This window comes from Pinus tabuliformis, chromosome 7 (assembly GCF_031772625.1).
Source record: "Pinus tabuliformis cultivar Carrire ecotype Pingquan chromosome 7, CPIR1, whole genome shotgun sequence".
In the NCBI taxonomy this organism is placed as follows: Eukaryota; Viridiplantae; Streptophyta; class Pinopsida; order Pinales; family Pinaceae; genus Pinus; species Pinus tabuliformis.
In genome coordinates, this window is record NC_142293.1 from 911,415,044 (window position 1) to 911,428,909 (window position 13,866).

The following is a 13,866-nucleotide window of genomic DNA, read 5'->3' on the forward strand; positions in this document are numbered from 1 at the left end:
AAAGTCATAGCTAGGGTTGACCATTTTCATCATCGTAAATTCAGAGAGGCCTTAGAAATTGAAAAAAGGCCCATTAATCTTAACAGAGACGATGGTTGGAGCATCAGTAGGTGTTGGATCCCTGCCCTGATCTCTTATATATATATATATATATATATATATATATATATATATATATATATATATATATATATAGATATATATAGATATATATATATATATATATAGATATATAATATCTATATTATAATAATAATTAAAAAGCACTGGTATCTATATCTATATTATAATAATAATTAAAAAGCACTGGTATAGCACAGCAAATTTGGGTTGGCAAGTGGCACAGACACCTGGTCACCCACGCTTCCACCCAGAAAATCACCGCCGACATTAATGGCGTTTTAATGCAGTGTGTTGGCCAAGGAAACCTTAATTTAGTTCTTAAGATGGCATATTCGGACCACCTTCCCCATGTTCCGCCTCCTCTGAAATACAATTGTCTCCCTGCTGTTGTAGAGCCCAGCTTGCGCACATCAACAGGGAGATGATGCCAAATTCTTTAGTACATTGAGATGGTAGATGATGCCCATTTCTCGCAGAGTCTCATTTGTTGCTTCCGAACTGATGCTTCGGCCTTGAATCTTGGTTCTAAACTGCGAATAACCGGTCCTCCTGCTCCCACTAGCCATTCAATCCTTGACACTGCTCCTACTCGTCCTCGTCTGCCCAATTTCGACCAGGTGAACATGCCTCGTCTGCATCACAGGATGCGCTGCAGGAGGGGCAGCAACAGAGGAAGAGCAATTCGCCCCCCCTCCTTGTCCCTCTCTGACTCGACCCCTTCAGACTCTTCCTCCCCCTCGACAACGGCTCATTTCACGGGACGTTATCCAGCCACCCGCAACGGTCGGGGGCGAGATCAGTCGGCAGGTTCTCGGTGTGTTGAAGATGCTCCACCGCCTCCTGCTACCTCTGTCCCGTCTCTGCAACCCAGTCACTCTGCCCAATTCCAGTTCTGCTACACGTTGGAGCGACCTTGCATAATTGCAACCATTTCAGTAGCTTTTAGAGAGGAGACTCAAAGCTCTGAATTCCCAGCTCACAGCTTTCAGGAGAGGACTAACACCAGCAAAAGAAAATCCCCTGGTAGTAGCTTAGGGACACATAGAAGCTCTGGACCGCTCAGGCGCAGCTCAGGGATGCAATAAGTCAGGCCACTTCAAGACTATGGAAGCAACGCCGAGAGATCAACAGGACGAGGAAGATGACATGGAGGCATACAGGTGTCTGATAGTGGAAGAACCTCCTCCTACTACTGACACCTAGTTTGCCAAAGTTGTTTTTCAAGTTTTGAGTTCCCAGCTCCCATCCTTAGGGATTTATTCTGTTGTTTCTTTTAGAAAATTGTTGTTAATTTTGATGTTTGTTCGACAAACTATACTACTCTAGCATCACAGGCTGTTACCCCTGCGTGGGCAGCAAACACTTCTAGTTTTGGATTGGTTTCCCCAGTGCGGGCAGTCTCTTTCAGTTATTGGTTGTTAAACATGGCATAATATAAGGCTTGCTCTGCAGAGGCCGGTGCCTCCTTGTACCATTTTTGTTACATTAATAGAATTAGTCTTATTTAGGAAAAAAAAACAAAAAACAAAAAAACTAACTACAATACAGTTCAACACAATAATCATCCTCTAAAATCTTTTAATATTCCTTTTAAATAGATATTTTAAAATGAATCTTTAAAAGGAAAAACCATATCCTATAGATATATTAAAATCCTTAAAATATTATTTTGACATAATTTTTTATAAATTTTGTTATCATGCCATTTAAAAAGCATTATTAAATCTAATATTAATATTAATATTAATATATAATAATAATAATAATAATAATATTATTATTATTATTATTATTATTATTAGATTTAATAATTTTGGATTAATAATTTGATAAAAAGTTAGCATCTCAAAGGATTTGATCTTTCTTGGTGCATGATAAATCCAATATTAATATTATTATTATTAAATTTAATAATTTTGGATTAATAATTTGAGAAAAAATTTGCATCTCAAAAGATTTGATCTTTCTTAGTGCATGATAAATCCAAAATTAAATAAATTTATGCTAGTTTTTAAAAAATTGATTTAATTCTAAATACAATTTCCGTATTCTATTTTTTATTATATTTTATATATTTTTATGTTTACTGAAATAAAATGTTAAAATATTTTTTTTGGATTTAAATGAAATATTCAAGTGAGATATATGAAATTTACAAACAAACAAAATAAATATATTTATTATTATTAAAATATATTAATTTTTTAATAATATAATTATTTAAATATTATTATAAAAAATTAATAATAATAAATTTAATATATCATTAATATTATATAAATTCAATCTATCTTTAATATTATATGAATTCACTTTTAATATAAATAAGAAAAAGTGTTGGATGTATATGTTTATTATTATTAAAATATATTAATTTTTTAATAATATAATTATTTAAATATTATTATAAAAATAATAATAAAATAATAATAATAAATTTAATATATCATTAATATTATATAAATTCAATCTATCTTTAATATTATATAAATTCACTTTTAATATAAATAAGAAAGAGTTAATTTTTATACCTTCAATAATCTATCTTTAATATTATATGCATTCACTTTTAATATAAATAAGAAAGAGTTAAAATTTATACATTCAACGCTTTAATGTAATTTAAATTAAGCAACACAAATGTTATTTTATGTTCCTATGTAATTTAAATTAAACAACACAAATGTTATATATAGTTATAGTGGATCGATTGAACTTAATTTTACCATATTTTATGGATTTATGATTTATAGTTCTATGTTATAGGGGTAAATTGCGATGTATAGGTGCTCAATTTCCCTTATGGAGTTATAAAGGAGGTTTGACACAAAGGTAGTATGAGAATGTAGTTCTATATATTTTTTAAATATTTATTTTTCCGTGTGATTCAAGATGTTAACATTATGGAATGAAATTGTAAGTGAAATAAACTAGCAATTGTATCAGATGTTGCAAAGGAAACGTCGTAAGAGGATAACATGTAGAAGAAGAGCATAACAAAACTAAAGAAATCAAAACCTGCTAAATAAATAAATATGTTACAACTTTGTAGTTGCATATTTAAAAAGATAAACGAGAATCTTTGCAAGTTCCTTGAAAACGAGAGCACTCTCTCAAATATAGAAATATTTGTGGTTTTGTACACCTAAATTTTCAATTTTCAATGAAATCCAAAGAGGACAACTAATTATGAAAAAAAATCATTGGAACAAAATAAAAGAACTTGAAACCCTGTTAAATAAATAAATATGTTACAACTTTGTAGCTGCATATTTAAAAGGATAAAGGAGCATCTTTGCAAACCCCTTGAAAACAAGGGAACTCTCTCAAATATAAAAATATTTGTGGTTCTATACACCTAAATTTTCAATTTTCAACAAATGAAAATAGGATAACTAATTACGAAAAAATATCTTTGGAACAAAATAAAAGAACTTAGAACCCTGCTAAATAATTAAATATGTTACAACTTTGTAGTTGGATCTCATCATAATAGTTTTGAATTATGCCTCATTATATTTGTTTCTTTTGTTACAAAAGGTAGCTTCACTGAAATATTTTGAACATAGTATCCATATTACTCTTCTAATAAGATGTCATTAGAGTGGGTTTTTTGGTTGGTAGTAGCTATCCTTGTAGGGTAATAAGGACTATCAAGAAATCGAATCACCATATTATTGGTCATCTTATGGGGTTGATTCCATCATGATTACTCTTCAAGTGCCTCTTAAAAAATATGCAGGTACTTGATTCCGAGCCAAGATATGAAAGTAGGAGCATACCAATCCATTTCACTCAATTAGATAACCTCCCTTCGTGGTAAATGAAACTCTAAAATGTTTTCCATTGACTTCAACAAACCAACTGTTGCCTCTGCTTTCAAGAACAATTGTCACACGATTTGGTTTCATTTCATCAAAAGATTCCATATTAATTTAAAGTATCCAGGAAAACAAACACATCACCAACAATTTTGCTACATCAATCATCAACAAATTGACTCATTTTATGATTGCATAATATCATTTTGTTTGGAAACATACAAACCAACATTATTAAAAATACAATAAATATTATTGATGTATACTTAAACTTGCACAAAACTCTACTAATAGAAGGATCCCTTATGCAGAAATTGCTAGTTTTGCTCTGTCCAAGAGTGAAAATTGTGCCAATTAAATCTGCATTTGGATTCTAGAAACACACATTAGGTAGGATCGGTAGGTGAGAGAATATTGGTAGTTTCCTTTTCACCCAAGTGAATGAGGCTAGGTGAAACCAATGTTTACATTTCTCCTTGATGATATTTATGTTATGAAGCAAGGAATCGTTGAGAAATAGCCACAAATATCGGGGAACGTTGGGCTTCTACAAATGTACTAATATTGATATTTGCTCGGCTCTATGTGGACTGACTTAGGTGAGTGATCCATCTTACATTTCATGTTTGTTTGTGATTTATTTCTTGTACTGGTTACTGCTAGTCAGCACTTTGTTTTTTGGATGGAACTCAATGCTCAGGGTGATGACTGCTCTACATTTCTTGGGACTCATTTATTGCAATTGTTGGGTATTGTGTTGCATGGATCTGTTGCATTTGCAAATTTCAGTAGTACACATGTTTTATTGATTAATTTTGTTGTTGGAGGGACTAGGGGTATATTTTTATGTGCTAGGCTAATGCATGAGGCTAGATGCTCGTGTTGTCTTCTGTGATAATGGTGGAGAATTGGGATGACACTGGATTTGGGGGTTTTGGTATTGTTTGAATGTTTAATACTTCTTCTTCAAATATTTATACACATTTTTTGTGGAAATTCCTGCCAGTTTAGGGAGTGGTGTCCTTATTGCATCAAGAGAATCTAGCACACCATGCATTTACATAGGCACGGGCATGGGGGTGATGTATCAAAACAGTTATTGTGTGCATGTGTAAAGTTATATTGAATTTAGAGGGTGCATTCGTTGCAGCACAAACCCATCTAAATCCATATTTGATGTTGGAGACTACAAATGGCCAAAATATCAAATATTGGATCTCAAATTAGGCAAAATGTAACTTGTAAACTCAAGGTGCATATCACACCCTGGGTGAGATGGGTTTGTGCTAATAGCTAGAGATCATTGTGATCCTAAATATGGTCTTTGTTCTTTGCAGTAATGATTCTTATGACTTGTTACTTCAGGGCTTGAAGATCCATCCTTCCACGCCCAATGTCTTGCATAATCTTATTACAGTTGGGTAGTTCTATTCATTTTTCATGAATGAGAATGTCTATTTTCAAATCCTATTATGATTTTGATTTTGTGTTGGAAAATCTCTAGGATTTAATTGTATCTCATTCTCTAGCCAAAAAGAGCCAATACTTGCTGACCTTTCCAAAGTTCTTCTTCTGAGTGAGAAAAGTGACAATCAATTCCCCACTCACACTTCTTGTTAGTCCCATAAAAATAAAGAAGAACAAATTTGTATGGAGGCAGTGCAACTATCTTAGTAACAGGTATCTCCTTCACATTTGAAGTTGACTATGAACTATTTATATGCTTGCTAGAATTTTTCTAGACTATTTCCTAAGTCGAATTTATTGCATGCTTAGATTCTTTTCCATTGGAGGAAGGGACTTGTGAGGAATAATCTACATAGAAATTTTGTGGAGCCTCTACAACAATTTGTGAGAAATATTTAGCTATTGGAGGATTTCCAGGATGAGCAATAGGTTGCAAAGAAGATACATGTTTGGAAGTAGACAAATTGCCTAGAAGCATTGAATCAGTCCCACATGATTTATGGGAATGTGAATACTTGAACCTTGTTAAAGATTGCTCAATGGAAGACAAAATGAAACTTTGAGAAATTATAATATTATCACATGCTTCATCAACGAATTCTTTATAATGTAGACACAACAATGTGTTGAAGAATCAAGGGCAATTAGGTGTAGTGTGATTCTTCTTGACTTGATAACAATTTGTGGAGTCTTTGTACTTTTTCTTGTTAGATTAATATTCTTCTTATTATTATTAATTCATGTGTGTACTTCATCAAACTACTACCAAAAACATAAGAACAAGAACACAAGATGTTGGCTCTCTACCAAGGCCAAAACCTCTCTTCTCTTGAGAGGAAAACCCTTTAGTAAGTTTCTCATATTGATCAATGCCAAACTCTAGACCCCTAACTAGAATGTCCTCCAAGCACAAGTCAAGTCCCTCCTCTTTTCTGCACTATGTTCCCCGCACATAGGCTTCCTACTTCTGGCACTTTTCTCCCCAGCACTTTGTCCTCCTTCTTCAATCTTTGTCTAGAGATAGACCTTGATTATGTGAGCTTCTTGATGAGATATGCTTCTTCTTTACTTAGATATGATCTTCACTTATGAAGACACCCTTCTCTTGATCCAATGAGGTTCATCTTGAGATAGTTCTGCAAACTGATGTAACTGAACAACATCCCTAGTTTTGCCATGTGTGGTAGGAACCCTATAGAATTAGGGTCATTTTTCCTTCGCTAGAGAGAGAGACTCCTTCGCTAGGCTTGGGAGGCCTTTTAGGCTTAATTTCTCACCCAAACAATTATAATTCATGGACTGTTCTCTAGCAGTTGTTATGTCGTAGACTTTCCCTCCTTTTTCTTCACACATGTGACTATTTCTAGCCCTAGAAACAGTCCTCTTCACTTCGGTCTTCTTCCTCCTTCCTTCGTTGCACTAGAAGACCCTTAACCTCATCCTTTTTGTCACTTCTTCTCAGTTTATGTACTTCGTTGATTTCAGAGATGATTCGTTGACTTTTGAGGGAGTGGACAGCCTCTATTTATAGAGGACTATCCCTCCTTTAGGCCGACTTGAGGCCGACATCATGACTGTAGGCTAACTTATCAATTTTCATCATTTAACTTATTTTTGGAGGACATTGTTGCATGGAGAGGACTTGCACTTGTCTTCTAAGGGTCTTAATAAATAAATTAACTCTTTGACTTCCTAGAAGAACTTAAACATGTGTTTGACCTACTTCAGTGAGCAAGAAACTCATTGACAAATAATATAAAAATAATTTCTCTTTTCTTGAATAAATACAAATGTCAAAATTACATTTATGAAGACCGAACCTAGTTACACTTCCTTCAACACAACGCACTCATCTCAAATGAATGTGCAAGTTGAATAGGCTTTTGATTTCTCAAACCTTTTACATTTTTATTGGCTCCATGTCTGAGCAAGAGAGCAACAAATGCAAGACGGTTATTCTTCACAGCATAATGTAGAGGGGTCTCTCTTGTTCCTGTGAGTATGTTTATACTTCCCCCATGCTTATTTATTATTAATAGGAGTGATTCAAGGTGTCCATGACCTGTAGCTGTGTGAACAAGAGTTGGTCCTGTATTGTTTCCAAATGTTACGGTAGCACCAGCATCTAAAAGTTTTTCCACAACCAAACAATTTACATTGCATCAATTGAGAGTAGTGTCATGTTTCAAAGCCCAATGTAGAGCTTTTTTCCATCTTGATATGTTTCATTGACTAGAGCAACACATGCTAACAAAACATCTAGAAGTGCATCATCATTTGCCTAGATAACTCAAATCGAAGGAGGCAAATAATTTTTTGAATGAGAATTCCAACTCTGGACAAACTGGAGAATACATTCTATGATTTTTCTTGTAAGTCTACAGTTACTCTATGGATCATAATTGTCCTTGCTTTTACCAGATACCTTATCACAGTCCCTTGCTAGACTACCATTATTTTAAGTAATTTCCATTTGACTTGAATTGGTGCAATATTTTGAATTTATTTCTTCCCACTCAGCAATATATTTCCTAGATTTTATTTTAGGATTATCATCATCCCAGGCACCCCAAATGTTTCTAGAATTCATTATTTCTGACACACCATTTTCCTCTAAATTAATTATTTTTACATTTCATAAACTTTTTATGTTTTTCATCCAAGCTCATAGGACGTGAAGATGTTAGTACTCTTCTTAACATATAATCAACTATTGTTTCTCTACAATGTATTTCAAATTCTGACCCTCTAATCACAACATTTATGATAGACCTCCTAACATGTAAAAATGAAACTAATGGAATTAATGCTAGACCTTTGGCAAGTTTGAGTGCAAGAGCGGCAAGAGTGTGCTTCCAATTGCACTTGATCCCAATTTGTTTCAAGAATTTTAGATCATTTTCCCCAATTATTTTAACAATTTCAGATGCATCAGTGGAGAAGTACTAGTTAACATCAAGACTTGGACTCCATAAAGATTCCTCTAGAGGCATCCTTGAACCCTAAGAGACAAGGATTTCCCCCTTCTTCAGAAGAAGATCAACACGTTTATGAGAATTATAAAAACTTACAAAATGTAAACCTGAACATTGATTTTCCTCATCAACATCCACATGTGTGATTTTTTTAGAACCTAACAAAAGGCCGCAACATCTCATCAGAATCGGGCACACAAGCATAATGTAAAACTCCTTTTTCTAACTTCAAAAATTCATTTGTCTCCATTGAACCATTTTTGTTACAAAATACTAATAATTAAAGTTATATTAACACATGAATAAAGATACAAATGAATAGAAATAAAGTTGTATGGAGACAATGTAACTATCTTAGTAATAGGTATCTCCTTCACATTCGAAGCTAAATTTTAACTATTTATATGCTTGCGGGACTTTTGAAGACCATTTCCCAAGTTGAATTTGTGGCCTGCTTAGATTCCTGCCCATTGGAAGAAGGGAATTATGAGGAAGACTCTACTTGGAACTTCTGTGGAGCCTCTACAATAATTTATGAGAAACATTTAGCCATTGGAGGATTTCCAGGATGAACAACATGTTGCAAACAAGATACATGTTTGGAAGTAGACAAACTTCCTGGAAGCATTGAATCAGTCCCACATGATTTCTGGGAATGCGAATACTTGAACCTTATTAAAGATTGCTTAATGGAAGAAAAAATGCAACTTTGAGAAGTTATAATATTATCACATGCTTCATCAAGGAATTCTTTATCATGTAGACTAAAAAACACACTCATCTCAGATGAATGTGCAAGTTGAATAGGCTTTTGATTTCTCAAACCTTTTACATATCTATTGTCTCCATGTCTGAGCAAGAGAGAAGCACATGTAAGATGGTTATTATTCACAACATAATGTAGAGGGGTCTCTCTTGTTCCTGTGAGTATGTTTATACTTCCCCCATGCTTCTTTATTATTAATAGGAGTGCTTCAAGGTGGCCATGACCTACAACTATGTGAACAGGAGTTGGTCCTGTATTGTTTCCAGATGTTACTGTAGCACCAACATCTAAAAGTTTTTCCACAATGAAACAATTTACATTGCATGAATTGGGATGAGTTTCATGTTTCAGATCCCAATGTAGAGCTTTATTTCCATCTTGATATGTGTCATTGACTAGAGTAACAAATGCTAACAAAACATCTAGAAGTGCATCATAATTTTCCTAGACAACTCGAATCAAAAGAGGAAAATAATTCTTTGAATGAGCATTACAGTTCTTTACAAATTGGAGAATAAATTCTATGATTTTTCTTGTACATCTACAATTATTATGTGGATCATAACTTTAATTTATTTTACTAGATACCTTATCACAGTCCCTTGCTAGACTACTATTCTTTCAAGCAATTTCTATTTGACTTGAATTTGTACAGTATTTTGAATTTGTTTCTCCCCACTCAACAATATCTTTACCAGATTTTATTTTAGGATTATCATCATCCTAGGAACCCCAAATGTTTCTAGACTTCATTATTTCTGACACACCATTTTCCTCTAAATTAATTGTTTTTACATTTCATAAACTTTTGAGATTTTTCATCCAAGCTCATAGGACGTGAAGAGGCTAGTACTCTTCCTAACATATAATCAACTATTGTTTCTCTACACTGTATATCATCTGACCCTCTAATCATGACATCTATGATAGACCTCCTAACATGTAAAATGGAAACTAATGGAACTAATGCTAGACCTTTGGCAAGTTTGAGTGCAAGAGCGGCAAGAGTATTCTTGCAATTGCACTTGATCCCAATCTATTTCAAGACTTTTAGATCATTTTCCCCAATTCTTTTAACAATTTTAGATGCATCAATGGAGAATTCCCAATCAACATCAAGGCTTGAACTCCATAAATCTTCCTCTAGAGGCATCCTTGAATGCCAAGAGAGAAGGATTTGTCCCCTTCTTCATCAAAAGAAGATCAACACATTTATGAGAATGATAAAAAATTGCAAAATGTAAACCTGGACATTGATCTGCCTCATCAACAATATCAACATCCACATGTGTGAATTTTTCAAAACCTAACAAAAGGTCGCAACATCTCATTAGAATCAAGCACATAAGCACTTCAAAAAATCAATAGTCTCCATTGAACCATTTTTGTTACAAAATACTAATGATTAAAGTTGTATTTACACATGAATAAAGATACAAATGAACAGAAAAATAAGCTACTCGTTAACCAATGACATTATCTACAAGATAAATGTTATTGATTCATAAAACATATATATAATTTCTCACACGAAAATCTAAGGTAATTCTCAATAAAGATATAGAGAAAAATAGAACTAAATTGGCTAAACAAATAAGCTCTTTTAAAACTTTTTACTACTACATCAACAATTAGCAATAGTAATTACGAAATTTTAAGTGAGTAATCTTGTCAATGGGTAAAAAGAATAATAGAATGACATAGCAATGTCAAAACATTATCATATATATGTAGATGAAAGAATTGTTAATCCCTTTGAGTCTACAAAGCTATATTTCTTAAAATATGATAACAAACATTAAAAGAAAATGTAAATGAAATATTATGTACTATTGGAAATGAAGTGGATTGGTCATCACATTCTTAGCGACCTGAATCCATCATCATCTTCTTTTGGAAATTTAGGCATTTTTTTCTTTCATTCATTTTACGTTCATATTAAATTTGTCACAACAACATTAACTTACTCCAATTACATAATATAAATAAATATATCACAATATAAATAAATATAGATGTCAGATACTATTCATACTGGATGTAGACAAAAGGATAGACACCATAGATCACAATATAAATAAACACAGATGTCAGATATTATTCATTCTAGATGGAGATGAAAGGATAGACACGATAGATCACAATATAAATAAATACATATGTCGGATACTATTCATTCTGCATGGAGACGAAAGGATAGAATCCATTGATACTATTTCTAGTATATAATCCACATCTTTTCTTTGAACACTGGGGCCCAATGTGAAAAGAGATAAAAAAAAATCTAATGACTTGGCTCAGTATCTAATAGTGGGGGATTTTCACAATGTTAGGGTCAAAATTGGATGTTGGGGTATTGTCATTGTGATGCATTGTACTTTCCGAAAGAGTCGAGTGTTGAATCCCTCCACCAGGAATACTACAAGATACCTCAAGATGGCCAAAGAGAAAGGATGAGTGTTGGTACAGGTACATCCTTAATCCATCTTTAATGTTTCTTCCCTCCATGTTAAAAAAATACAAAAATATTGAAGTTCTAAAGCTTGAGAATGGCTCATCTTAAAGCTCTTTCATTGTTACTCTCACATACCCTAGTATGGCAGCGTTGCCCGCATATTCTCTAGGAAAAGGGGGCTCCATTTTGGACCTTAATTTTGTTATTAAAAACATCGTTGAAATCTCATCTGTCATCATTTCTAATGCCACGCTTCTTTCCCTCCACAAGTGCGTGATTACCACTTCGAAACTAGTGCACTTCTTGATCTTTCCATCCTCCATTGCTTTTTCTTTGAGGAAATGTAGCATTTCTACAAATATGGGAAAGAGCTTTAGTAGAAGCTTCGGTTGTGGTGGGATTTTGATCGGTTCTGACTCTGCGGGCGCCCCGCTGCCTCCTCTCCCCCTAAAAGTTGTCAATCTGCAAGGGATATCGATAAGCTCGGTGTACTCGAGTTGGTTGTGTTCGGTTCTTGGAGGAACCCTGGCTTTCAGAATAGTTTGATCCAAGTTTGGTGTGACTTCCAAGCTTTCTCCTTTAATAATGGAAGAAAAATTACTGTAAAACCGAATGAAGATATTCCATCTAAAAGGTAGTGATTGAGTGCAGCCCCAACTACAAAACCACCACATTTGAAACGAGTGGCCTATATGATAAGGAGTGGGAGATCTTGGAGGTGAGAGTGAGAAACGTAGTCCTATAATATGATTTGCCTTAACGCTAGGTTGGGAAACTTTATATCCTTCATTTATTCCATGGTGAGATCCCTCGTCCGCACACCAAAGAATATCCTGGTGCCATTGCAATCAATCTCCAATCGATCCTCCTCCTCATTGAGCGTAATCCTCCCGACCACGAAATCGTAGTGAAGGAGCTGTAAGAAGCAACTTTCTTAGCACGTCTACATACCTCTGGACTATTTCATCTAAAGTGATGTGAGGAAGAAGGTGATTGTTGCAACAACAGAGACCAAGGCTTGATTAATGTTGGAAATAAACATGACATGTCATGGGACGGGATATTTTGGATACATAGTAAAAGTAGCCTCCATTGTTATTTGCAGGTAACTTACAAATTCCTCCTCTTTCATCACCATTTCCATTGCCATTGTTGATCTACTAAAATGATCCTTAACTTCTTGTGTGGTTTCTTTACCATTATCGAGGCTTGGGAGTGATAACTACCTAGATATCCATGAGGTATCAATCTAACGGTAGAAAACTTTATTGTCTAACATAGAGAATGGATGGTAGAAAATCGCACACAGTGGCAATTGGGAGAGTTGTTTTCAAAAGGAAATGCCTTACGACGTAATTATTTGTTGTTTTCAACATTAAAAGAAAGGTACTTCAAAATATGTTTTGACAAAAAAACCTTACTAGAGAATTGTAGATTTTGACCGTCTTGGCTTATCGTGATTGTCTCAATTTGGATAATTGAAAGTTGGAGGTAAAGATGTAGAAAAGTTTATTTAAATGGAGAATGTAGTATCCATTTCTTGCCTTATAATGAGAGAGTTATTGCTATGAGTAAATATTGGTTTATATGAGTAAGGTGATGTGCTGGCACAAGGCATAGGGCTAGAGACTAAAATATGCATTCCACGTGATTCTTCTCCAATGACTTGAATATTATACCCATTAACAAAACAAAACAAAATTCCTAAGATAGGCTTTCATGCAATAAGAATACGAAAGCTTGCATTTCTCTAGGAAGAGAGTCTTTTTTCCCCTCTCTCTCATCCTCGAGGGCAAGTTTTCATACACTATCAAATTCAGTTAAGATTGATATCTAGTAATTTGTTTATGTACATTGAGTCATTGTTAATTAAAAGAAACAAGTGTAATAGTTGCGATGCAGCATAGTCCCTGTCTCTACCGCTATTTAATTGATTTTTTTTTGGATATTGTTTTCTTGGTAATGACGTATTTGTTTTCCAATAATAAAATAAAATAAATAACTCCACACTTTGATCTAAGTTTTTCACAATAGGTTATAAGATCTACACAATTAGCTAAGTTCTACACAATAGGCTATAAAATCCACACAATGAGCTAATTTTTGCACAATAGGCTATAATCTCTACACAATGAGTTAAGTTTTGCACAATAGGCTATAAGCTCCACATAATGAACTAAGTTCTGCACAATAGGCTAATTTTCTCACTTACATACAATAGGATAAGTTTGTCGCACAAAAGTTATTAGTTGTTTTCTC

The 13,866-nt window shown here is 33.8% G+C and overlaps 1 pseudogene; it reads right to left on the reverse strand.

Moving 5' to 3' along the window:
• Positions 1 to 11,456: 11,456 nt before the first annotated feature.
• LOC149250625 (acyltransferase GLAUCE-like) lies at positions 11,457 to 12,751 on the reverse strand (annotated as a pseudogene).
• Between the last annotated feature and the right edge of the window lie 1,115 nt (positions 12,752 to 13,866).